At 39.7% G+C, this 12,744-nt stretch overlaps 1 protein-coding gene across 2 annotated transcripts in view; it reads left to right on the top strand.

The window, feature by feature from the left end:
• Positions 1 to 12,744, top strand: part of RNPC3 (RNA binding region (RNP1, RRM) containing 3) — a 150,241-nt gene that overhangs the window by 84,278 nt on the left and 53,219 nt on the right. The gene's annotated exons all lie outside the window — the stretch shown is intronic.

The raw sequence follows: 12,744 nt of genomic DNA, 5'->3' as shown, positions 1-12,744 counted from the left end.
TCCTTTAAGTGTATGGTGTAGTTCTGCCATCAGTTCAATTTCCCCAGTAATCATGACTTGAAGTTTATATATATATATATTTTAAATGACATTTTATTCAAATTTCAAAAAAGAGTTTACAAAAATAATAAGATGATAAAGAAAGAAAACAAACAATAAAAAATACAGAGTAGAAAAAAAGAAAATAGAAAAAACAGTAAAAAAATAAAATAAAAAAATAAGTCCATCTTTCAATGTCTTATTTTTCATTCACTTGTTTCCCTTACCTCCTCACACCTCCCTTTTTTGTATTCCATTTCGAATGGTTAATTCAGCAAATCCTTTCCCTCTTTGTTTTTATCTTAGTTCTTTATCTTGACATATTATAACCTTATAATTTCATCTATTTAATAGATCATTTTTACATACTCCTTTTTAACATTGTTACTAAAACCGCTTCATTTCATTCCAGCATCATTTTAACATTCATTAATTTTGCAGTGTTTCTGTAAATAGTCCTTAAATTTCTTCCAGTCTTCTTCCACCGACTCTTCTCCCTGGTCTCGGATTCTGCCAGTCATTTCCGCCAATTCCATATAGTCCATCACTTTCATCTGCCATTCTTCCAGAGTGGGTAAATCTTGTGTCTTCCAATACCTTGCAATAAGTATTCTTGCTGCTGTTGTGGTGTACATAAAAAAAGTTCTATCCTTCTTTAACACCAATTGGCCGATCATGCCCAGGAGAAAGGCCTCTGGTTTCTTCAGGAAGGTATATTTAAATACCTTTTTCATTTCATTATATATCATCTCCCAGAAAGCCTTAATCCTTGGGCACGTCCACCAAAGGTGAAAGAATGTACCTTCATTATCTTTACATTTCCAACATTTATTATCGGGCAAATGGTAGATTTTTGCAAGCTTGACTGGGGTCATGTACCACCTGTATATCATTTTCATAATATTCTCTCTTAAGGCATTACATGCCGTAAATTTCATACCTGTGGTCCACAACTGTTCCCAGTCAGCAAACATAATGTTATGTCCAACATCTTGTGCCCATTTAATCATAGCAGATTTAACCGTTTCATCCTGGGTGTTCCATTTCAGCAGCAAGTTATACATTCTTGAAAGTATCTTAGTTTTGGGGTCTAACAGTTCTGTTTCCAATTTTGATTTTTCCACCTGGAAGCCAATTTTTTTGTCCAAATTGTAAGCCTCCCTTATTTGATAATAATGAAGCCAATCTCGCACTTTATCTTTTAATTTCTCAAAACTCTGCAATTTCAATTTATCTCCTTCTTGTTCTAGAATTTCCCAATATTTCGGCCATTTGGCCTCCATATTGAGCTTTTTCTGGGCCTTTGCTTCCATTGGTGACAACCACCTTGGGGTTTTATTTTCAAGTAGGTCCTTATATTTTATCCAGACATTAAACAATGCTTTCCTGACAATATGGTTTTTAAATGCTTTATGTGCTTTAACCTTGTCATACCACAAATATGCATGCCACCCCAAAACGTTATTAAAGCCTTCTAAATCCAAAATGTCTGTGTTCTCAAGAAGCAGCCATTCTTTCAACCAGCAGAATGCTGCTAATTCGTAGTAGAGTTTAAGGTCTGGCAGGGCAAATCCACCTCTTTCCTTTACATCAGTTAATATTTTAAATTTTATTCTGGGCTTCTTGCCCTGCCAGACAAATCTAGAAATATCTCTCTGCCACTTCTTGAAACAATCCACTTTGTCCAAAATTTGCAATGATTGAAACAGAAATAACATTCTTGGCAATACATTCATCTTTATAACAGCAATTTGACCTAACAAGGACAGATTCAAATTTGACCATATTTCTAGATCCTTTTTCACTTCTGACCAACATTTCTCATAATTGTCTTTAAATAAATTTAAGTTCTTAGCGGTCATATTAACCCCCAGATATTTCACTTTCTTGACCAATGTTAAACCTGTCTCCTTCTGAAACCTCTCTTTCTCAATTGGTGTTAAGTTTTTCTCAAGAACCTTAGTTTTTAACTTGTTCAGCTTAAATCCTGCCACATGACCAAATTCTTGAATCAATTCCAATACTCTTTTAGTACTAGATTCTGGCTCCTGTAACGTCAGTACTAAATCATCTGCAAAAGCTTTCAATTTGTACTGTTTGGCTCCGACCTGTATACCTTTAATCAAACGGTCCCTTCTGATCATATTTAGCAAAACCTCCAGGACCGAAATAAAGAGCAATGGGGAAATTGGGCAGCCTTGTCGTGTCCCTTTCTCTATCTTAAATTCCTCTGTCACCACATTGTTAACAATTAGTTTAGCCTTTTGTTCTGAGTAAATTGCACCTATACCGTTTTCAAAACCTTGACCAACCCCCATCCCCTGAGGATTTTTCTTCATAAAACTCCAAGAAATATTGTCAAAAGCTTTCTCCGCATCTACGAATATTAAGACTGCTTTAGTGTTAATATTCACTTGCAGTTTCTCCAAAATATTAATTGTATTTCTCGTGTTGTCAGACAAGTGTCTACCCGGGAGAAAGCCAGCTTGGTCTTTATGTATCTCCTCCACTAATACTTTTTTTAGTCTTTTAGCCAAAATGTCTGCAAAAATTTTGTAATCCACGTTAAGCAGGGATATGGGGCAGTAGTTCTTAAGTTGTGTCTTTTCAGACTCAGTTTTCGGTATAAGTGTAATATAAGCTTCCTTCCACGACTCTGGCGCTTTTTCCCCCTCCAAAATTTAATTACAAACCTCCTTTAGTGGTTGAATTATCCAATCTTTCAAAGATCTATAGTATTTTGAGGTCAAGCCGTCCGGCCCTGGAGATTTGCCCAACTGCATATTCTGGATGGCACCTTCCACCTCCTGTTCTGTGATTTTATAGTTCAACATTAACTTGTTTTCTTGAGAGATTTTTTGTAGTCCATTTGTTTTTAAGAATTGGTCTATATCGAATTCTTTCTGTGGCCCTTGTGTATATAACTGTTTAAAGTACCTCTGGAAACATTTTCTAATTTCCACTGGATTCTGAATGTTCTTTCCTTCCACTTCCAAGTTGGTAATGGTGTTAAGTTTTTGTCTTTTTTTCATTTGCCAAGCTAACAGTTTTCCACATTTATTGGCCGATTCAAATGTCCTTTGTCTCATCTGTTTAATTTTCCATTCTATTTCCTGATTCATCATCTTCATATATTGAACTTGATATAACTTTATTTCTCTCAGAATCTCTTGTGACTTTGGTTTTGCTCTCAGTTTCTTCTCACCCTCTTTTATTTTTTCCAAAATTTTGTCTTTTTTCTCATTTTGAGTTCTCTTCTTTATTGCATTCTGTTGAATTAGAAACCCCCTCATAACTGCTTTGCTTGCGTCCCAGACTACTCTTTTTTCAGTAGTAGTGTTCATATTTATCTCAAAATAGTCTCTCAAGGTTTTTTGGGCCTTCTTAGTAACCTCTTCATCTCTAAACAGGGTGTCATTCATCCTCCATCTGAAGGAACCAGTTGGTGTTAGTTTCATCTCCATTTTCACAGCATTATGGTTGGAGCAAGTTTTAGGGCAAATTTCCACTTTTCGAGTCTTAGGAGCCAGTCCTCTAGTTATCCAAATTTGGTCAATTCTTGTCCGTGTCATTTTGGCTTCGGAGAAGAAAGTTCCCTCTCTACCCAACGGATTCTTTGTTCTCCAAATGTCAATTAAGTCCATATTGTCAGTCATCTCAAAAAAGGTTTTTGGTAGTCTGCCATCTTTAGTAACTACCTGTCTCTGTGCCTTATCCATGTTTGTGGATACCACTCCATTCATGTCTCCCATCATAATAATGTTATAATCCATGTAGTCCAGCAATGTCTCATGCAACTTTTTAAAAAATTCCGATTTCCCCTCATTTGGTGCATAAACTCCTACTATCAGAAATTTCTCTCCTTGTGCTTGAATTTCAATTGCCACAAATCTTCCTTGTTCATCTTTAAACATAGATTTCGGTGATAGGCTCTCTTTTGCATAAATCACGACTCCCCTTTTTTTAACCTTATCCGATGAAATAAACTCTTGACCCAATCTTTTATTGATCAATACTTTGCTGTGCAGCCTTATCACATGTGTTTCCTGTAAACAAATCAAGTCCAATTGTTCCTTTTCCAATAAATGAAAGACTTTTTCCCTCTTCTCCGGGGAGTTAAAACCATTAATATTCCAGCTTAATAGTTGCAGAGCCATGGCGTGGTTACTTTGCTTTTCCTCCATCTGCACCCAGCAATTGTTCCTGGTCTGTCGGTGGTATCACTTTCTCTAAGTTTTCCAATCCAAAGGATAGTGATGATATGTCTAATATTCCTGGTTTTAGCGCTCTTAGCTCTTCTTCAAATTCTTTCTGCAAGTCTTCTCCGTCATCTTTCAAAAATCTTTCTTTATCTTCCACCGATCTTATTTTTAACTTTCTTCTTTTGAAAGTAAAAGATAGGCCCTGAGGGAATTCCCACCTGAAGACAATACTGTTACTTCTCAACAGGTTCACCAGGTCTCCATAGTTAGACCTAAGATCCAGGAGGTATTTTGGAATGTCTTTGAATATCTCCACTCTTGATTGATGTATTTCCAAGGTCTTCTGAAAATGCAGACTCAATATTTTGTCTCTCTCCTCTTTTGTTCTGAGAGTAATCAAACAGTCTCTCACCCTGTTCTTTCTCCCCCCTCTTCCGAGCCTGAAGGCACTTACTATCTTAATATCTTGCTTCTCTAAATCTAAGTTCCAGAAGTCTGCAAATTCATGCATAAGAAAGTCACTTAGGTTGTCTTTCTCAAGTTCAGGTACCACCCTGATCCTTAAATTTGTCTGTCTTTCCTTCAGTTCAATCATAGATAGCATTGATTTGTGATCCTCGAGTTGCCTACATATCGGTGGTATCTTTTCCTCAATGGCCAATGCTTTTTCCTTTGCTTCTTCAGCTGTCTTTCGGGTCAAAGTTGATTCCTGCAGCAATTTCTCAATAGATTCTGTGTTAGAATTCACCTTCTGTCCCACATTATTGATGCTTGTAGTATTCTGATCAATTTTAGTTGATGCTTCAGCTACTTGTTTACTCAGTTTTTCCAAAGAGTCACTAACTTTGCCTAATGCCACAGCTAAAACATCTTCAGATGCCATTCCTTTTGGATCAATTTGAACAGGTGCTGCCCCTAATGGTGCAGAAGGGTCAGATGCTGATGCTCTTCGCTGCTGCCGAATTTTCCCAGATCTTGTTGTTTTTTCCTGCGGCAAGTTTGCCATAACACTTTATCTGAAGCTCAAGGTCAGTCCCACGGCCGGAGTTTGTTTTACTGTGGAAAATTCCCCTGGCCAATTTGAAGTGGAAAATTCCCTGGCCTGTTGTAGCAATTACCCAGTTCCTCTAGGGGGACACAGTAACAGTCAATTCTTGTTGCATTAAAGTAACTTTTCCAAATCCCCCATTTAACAAAGTAAACGACTGTTTCAATTTCAGTTTCAGTTACTTTACAATTCCTTAAAGACCTTAAAGTCCGGAGAAGCCAGTCAGAATCAAAAGTATCTCTCTTGCAGAGTTAACTATCAAAAAGTTACAATGTCTATAAACAGCGCGATTCACGGTACAGCAATCTTGTTAGCACTTGACAGCCCGTCCCAGGCATTAAGCGGTGGTCTTTGTTTCTTTTTCCTCTCTTTTTGCAGGCAAAAATACTTCTCACTCTTCCCTCCCCTCTCCTGCAATTCAGGGAGGGAGATGTTTTGTTTTGATGTTAGGATTTAAGTCCTTTTGAAGTAATTTTCCAGGTCTTAGTTTAAATAGTCTTTGCTTTGATCTGTTTACAAGAAACGGAAGGTGGACTTCCTGTTTACACTTTCCCGTTTTCGGTACCAAATTAGTGCTCTTTCTTCCCTTATTTTCAAATCTTTAAGTCCAACCTACTCATGGTAGTTGTTTTGATAGCCGAATTGTCACAGGAAAAAAGTCAGCGCTCTCCGACAACAGCTGTGCGGCTTCACTCCACGGAAGAAGCAATTGACTCTCAGGACCGCGCCGCTCGCCCCGTTTCATTCCGGTGCCCCGAGCCGGGTTCCTTTGCGAATTGGGGGGGCGCTGAAGGTGCCCGCCGAGTCCCACGGTCACAGGCTTCACCCGCCTGTGGTTTTTTGAAGGGTCCCCACTTCGCTGTAGGGGCAAGACCCGATTTCCGCGAAGCTCACTCCCTCCAGGTTAGAGGGAACCCGCCATTGCCGATGGCGCTGACTCCGGAAGTTCTGAAGTTTATATTTCTTGTATGCTGAGCAACCAAATCCTAAAATTTATAGACTGCTGCATTTCCTGACTTTTTAGGGAAGAATGTTCTATATATCTACATACATTTCTAGCATTTATTTGACACGCTTTTATACATCTTCATCTGGATAGGAATTGTGAAACAAACACTGCACCTCTGCAGAGTGAATGTATCTCTGGCTGGATGTATCAGTCCTTAGGCTTTGATAGGTCTTTAATGTAATGGCATTCTGTAGTTATGAGGAAAATACTATATGCACCCTTGTAGTCCTAAACAGCACAGTGTTTGCAACAGATTAACCCATAGACAAAAATATCAGAAACTTCAAATGACTCCAAACTGTTTCCGGGCACGCTCAGATCAATCGTTACAAAGGATGTTGCCTTCTCCTCCTCATCCTAATAAATAAACAGCATCATCCTGCTCTGCTTCTTGTGACAAGACGGTGTGCAAGGGAGCTGCAGCTAAATAATAAATAAAGTGACCTGCAGAGTGATGTTCTCCTAAGTTCAAACGTATTAAGTCATTTTCGTGTATATATTTTAGGTTGACATGCCATTAAAATAAAAAATTTAATACGCACAAGCAACAAAAAGCAGCACATTTCATTTCACATTAAAAACATCTAGGCGGCTTGTCACTCCACCATTTCTGTCTCTGGAGATGGGTGGTGAAAAAGCATATAGAGAAGGAAGGCAAATAATGATAAAATCTTTGATGTTTGAACACAGGGATTGCCACACAAGCTGAGAGTTGTGGTTCATGTAATTTTGCAAGTGCTGTTTCAGAAAAAATGAATTCACTATATCCTGTGCTAATGCTTTCATTACCCAAAGCTTCCATTTTTAAATAAATACATGCTTAATACTTGAATTTGGCAGAGGGGAGACTACAGTCTCAAAGAGTGAATTTTTCTTTGTTTCAAGTATGCCAATAGATTGCAGGAGGAAGATAATCAAACCAGATCAAGCAATAAAATATAAATATTGGAGAAAATCTAACATTACATTCAATGAAAGTTTTCTGCAAAGATAAGGATACTCGGCATGTTCCTTGGAATATCTATTTCTAGCTTTCCTCGTCTGTTTTTCTCTACTATCTTTACATATTGAAAATTTCTTCCAAATCACTGAATTCCTCTTTTGAAGGTTCACAGATTGATGGTGTTTGCTTCTATCTCTCTGTTGTCTGATGACAGTTTCAAAGAAACCCTTATGTTTTGCTGCTCGGCAAGACTGGGTCATAACAGATGGAAAGCACACAATTCTAATCTGAGCTCCTCCTCCTATGTGGTATATTCCTCTTACCCTACCACAATCTTGTACACCCTAGATTATCACTCTTTCCCATAAGAACTTCTAAAATGATCTGGCTGCTTTTTCTCCTCCCTACAACTGGATGTGAACTAGACTGCTGATGCTGTTGCAATCACAAGACTAACTCTATGCTGATGTTGCCCCAAGCCCTAGTTGCTCAACAACTTCTAAATAATCCGCAGTCAGCCAAACCCTCCTCCAAAGAAACATGACTGGAAAACAAGTCTATTCCTCAAATTGGTGCTGAGGTATGAAGGGAACTTAAAACAAATATACAAAACGCCTAACAAACTGTGGTTTCAACCTTCCTCAGGAACAAAGGATGCTGTAACTGGTTACAAATACTTCAACAACACACATCTGGTCATCTGAAACAGATTGTGTATTTTGTTTCTTTGATTATATTTCAGTACCATTTTGAGACTTGGCCTTCTTGCTTATTCACCTGTTTTTAGTGTTCCCCTCTCCTCTTTTTTCTCCTGAAAAATACCTCCATATTTCCCCTCTTCTATGTGATGAACGAGACACAAAGATTGCATTCCTCAGACCTCTGCCTTACTAACCAGAGCCTCTGAACTCCAGCCTTCCCTGTTGTGTACTTGTGTTGGAAAACCACAAAGTTACCCCAGTCAGCATATTTTTAACGCCACAGGTTGCTTTCCAGCTTTCCCTATGTCTGTTCCTTAAATCCTGCCCTATACTCAATAAGCTTTTGGATACAACTGTAAACAATGGTTGATCATCATCAACCATCATCAACAAGTCTAGGCAAGCTTTGGGCTCTCTTTTCCTTCATCTCTTCTTTAGCACCGCTGCTAAGATATTACAGACCCTTCAAGTGTCCCTATTTTCCAGGGATGTCCCTGATTTAGACAAGCCATCCCAGTTTCTGATTTGATCCTGGAATGTCCCACTTTTCCTTAGGATGTCCTTATTTTCATTAGAGAAATGTTGGAGGGTATAGAGTTGTCTGCCCCCTGAACCGTCTGAAGGCAATCCTGTATAGGGAAGTTTTAAAAAAAATGTTTAATGGTTTATTATGTTTTTAATAAATGTTGGAAGCTGCCCAGAGTGCTGGGGCAGCCCAATAAGATGTGTGCGGTATAAATAATAAAGATTATCATTATGGAATGGGATGTCTCTATTTTCATTGTTGGAGGGTATGATATTAGGGTATATTGGAGGGTATGATTAGAGCTTTTGCTTCTGTTTTTTACTAACCACAGTTAGTAATGACTAATGACTAATCTTAACTGATTAACTTAAATAGAACAGTTTGATAAATGATGGCTTTAGTAAACCATAATTAATAACAAAAATTCACAGATTAATTCAGAAACAGGGTGGAATGGATTCATGAATTAATAAATGCAAAGTTGCCATTGACTGGAACTAGATCAGTCTGCCTTTCCTGATGGAAATTAGTGCTTGATGCTCTTATTCTTAAAAATAATAAATAATTATATGTTAAAGCAATTAGCTTTATCCTGGAAACTTGCTACATTAAAGGAGGAATCAGCAGTCATAGGTAATTCAAGGCACCCCACTACTTTTTTTTTCTAGCTAATGCTTTGACAACCTGGCTTCTCATAACCTGGTCATTCTAAGGGAAGAAAGATTTCCTGGGCAAGTTGCTCGTGAAACTTTCCATTGGTTTACCCCGACAATAATGTAGTCTAGGAATAAATATTAAGTTGCAGCACAGTCACCCTCCCTGATGACAAGACTTAGCCCTAGACATGACTACTTATGAGGTTTTTACCACTTTCGTTACATCAGAAGATGGAAAATTAGACTGAGCATTCTTTCTTTCCTGGATTCTGTGAATTCTGTGAATGTTTTGTGTAGATGTTTCTGAGCACAATTGGTCAGTGTTGGTGCTGACCTTTAAAGCCCTAAATGGCTTTTGCCCCGTATACCTGAAGGAGTGTCTCCACCCCCATTATTCAGCCCAGATACTGAGGTCCACCTCCGAGGGCCTTCTGGTAGTTCCCTCATTGCGAGAAATGAAGTTACAGGGAACCAGGCAAAGGGCCCTCTCAGTAGTCACGCCTGCTCTGTGGGACACCTTCCCAGCAGATGTCAAACAGATAAACAGCTATGTGATTTTTAAGAGACATCTGAAGTCAGCCCTGTTCAAGGAAGTTTTTAGTGTTTGATGTTGAATTGTGTTTTTACTATTTTTTGTTGGGAGCCACCTAGAGTGGCTGGAGCAACCCATTCAGATGGGCAGCAAACAGTGGTACCTCGGGTTAAGAACATAATTTGTTCTGGAGGTCCGTTCTTAACCTGAAACTGTTCTTAACCTGAGGTACCACTTTAGCTAATGGGGCCTCCTGCTGCCGCCACACGATTTCTGTTCTCATCCTGAAGCAAAGTTCTTAACCCGAGGTACTATTTCTGGGTTAGAGGAGTCTGTAACCTGAAGCGTCTGTAACGTGAAGCGTCTGTAACCCAAGGTACCACTGTATAAATAATGACGTCTTCTTCTTCTTCTTCTTCTTCAGAGGGAGATGATGGATCCTTGTTGTGACTTAATGCAGGCCAAAGCCACAGGGTGGGAAAATGTCAAATGTTGGGCTTCAGAATTTTAGAGGGTTGTTGTACAAGATACCCTCCATTGGCTCTCTTCCTCAGTGACTCTATCTTCTCACTGCAGAAAATTCAGGGGACATTTGTCTGTGATCCCCCTTTCTGGCGTGCAGGACCTACATCTTACACACCTAGGATTCTGGGATAAAGATGCAACAGCTGCTCAAAGTTGGGCTTGTAACCCAGTTCTTTCCCAGCCTTAATTGAAACTGCTTTGAATTTTATGGAACTTGAGAAATCTGCCTTGGCAGTTTTACCACCTAAATATAATAAAACCAAAATTTCAGCACTTCAGCTTTACAATGAGGGGAAGAGCTCTCTATGTCTCTTTGACATATTTAATGCTCCTAATGGCACAACATTTCTTTTAAAAATAAAACCTCCCCCAACTCCTTGTTTGAAAATGAAATCCAAAGGAAAATGCAATGTAGTTGGGGAAGGGCTGATAAATCGTTTGTTTCTGATTTGTTGCTGTGCTATCATGCGTGTATATGTTTGGGGGATGGGGTGAGGAATGAAATTTGCATCCCCTGAGTTGTGTGCACAGATACTATTTTTAAAATAATTGCTAGAATTACAATAGAAATAAAAGAGTCCCATGTCGGATCATCAAGATAAATCATAGAATCATAGAATCATAGAGTTGGAAGAGACCACAAGGGCCATCGAGTCCAACCCCCTGCCAAGCAGGAAACACCATCAGAGCACTCCTGACATATGGTTGTCAAGCCTCTGCTTAAAGACCTCCAAAGAAGGAGACTCCACCACACTCCTTGGCAGCAAATTCCACTGTTGAACAGCTCTTACTGTCAGGAAGTTCTTCCTAATGTTTAGGTGGAATCTTCTTTCTTGTAGCTTGGATCCATTGCTCCGTGTCCGCTTCTCTGGAGCAGCAGAAAACAACCTTTCTCCCTCCTCTATGTGACATCCTTTTATATATTTGAACATGGCTATCATATCACCCCTTAACCTCCTCTTCTCCAGGCTAAACATGCCCAGCTCCCTTAGCCGTTCCTCATAAGGCATCGTTTCCAGGCCTTTGACCATTTTGGTTGCCCTCCTCTGGACACGTTCCAGTTTGTCAGTGTCCTTCTTGAACTGTGGTGCCCAGAACTGGACACAGTACTCCAAGTGAGGTCTGACCAGAGCAGAATACAGTGGCACTATTACTTCCCTTGATCTAGATGCTATACTCCTATTGATGCAGCCCAGAATTGCATTGGCTTTTTTAGCTGCCGTGTCACACTGTTGGCTCATGTCAAGTTTGTGGTCAACCAAGACTCCTAGATCCTTTTCACATGTATTGCTCTCAAGCCAGGTGTCACCCATCTTGTATTTGTGCCTCTCATTTTTTTTGCCCAAGTGCAATACTTTACATTTCTCCCTGTTAAAATTCATCTTGTTTGTTTTGGCCCAGTTCTCTAATCTGTCAAGGTCGTTTTGAAGTGTGATCCTGTCCTCTGGGGTGTTAGCCACCCCTCCCAGTTTGGTGTCATCTGCAAATTTGATCAGGGTTCCCTTGAGTCCATCATCCAAGTCTTTGATAAAGATGTTGAATAAGACCGGGCCCAAGACAGAACCCTGTGGCACCCCACTAGTCACTCTTCTCCAGGATGAAGAGGAACCATTGATGAGCACCCTTTGGGTTCGGTCAGTCAGCCAGTTACAAATCCACTGAGTGGTAGCATAGTCAAGACCGCATTTTACCAGCTTCTTTGCAAGAATATCATGGGGCACCTTGTCAAATGCCTTGCTGAAATCAAGGTAGGCTACATCCACTGCGTTCCCTTCATCTACCAGGCTTGTAATTCTGTCAAAAAACGAGATCAGGTTAGTCTGACATGACTTATTTTTCAGAAATCCATGCTGACTATTGGTGATCACAGCATTCCTTTCTAGGTGCTCACAGACTGTTTGCTTAATGATCTGCTCCAGAATCTTCCCTGGTATTGATGTCAGACTGACTGGGCGGTAATTATTTGGGTCCTCTCTTTTCCCCTTTTTGAAAATAGGGACAACATTTGCCCTCCTCCAGTCTGCCGGGACTTCGCCTGTTCTCCAGGAATTCTCAAAGATGACTGCCAGTGGTTCTGAGATCACATCTGCCAGTTCTTTTAATACTCTTGGATGCAGTTCATCTGGCCCTGGAGACTTGAATACATCTAGACTAGCCAAGTATTCTTGTACTATCTCCTTAGTTATTCTGGGCTGTGTTTCCTCTGCTGAATCATTTGCTCCAAATTCTTCAGGTCGGGCATTGTTTTCTTTATCGGAGAAGACTGAGGCAAAGAAGGCATTGAGGAGTTCAGCCCTTTCTGTGTCCCCTGTTTGCATTTCACCATCTTCTCCTCTGAGTGACCCCGCTGTTTCTTTGTTCTTCCTTTTGCTACGAACATACCCATAAAAGCCTTTTTTGTTGCTTTTAACCTCTCTAGCAAGCCTGAGTTCATTCTGTGCTTTAGCTTTTCTGACTTTGTGTCTACATGTGCTGGCTATTTGTTTGAATTCCTCTTTGGTGGTTTCCCCCCTTTTCCATTTTTTGTACACATCCTTTTTTAATCTTAACTCAGTGAAAAGTT

This window comes from Podarcis raffonei, chromosome 6 (genome assembly GCF_027172205.1).
Source record: "Podarcis raffonei isolate rPodRaf1 chromosome 6, rPodRaf1.pri, whole genome shotgun sequence".
Taxonomy (NCBI): Eukaryota; Metazoa; Chordata; class Lepidosauria; order Squamata; family Lacertidae; genus Podarcis; species Podarcis raffonei.
This window is presented reverse-complemented; position numbering and strand designations above follow the sequence as displayed.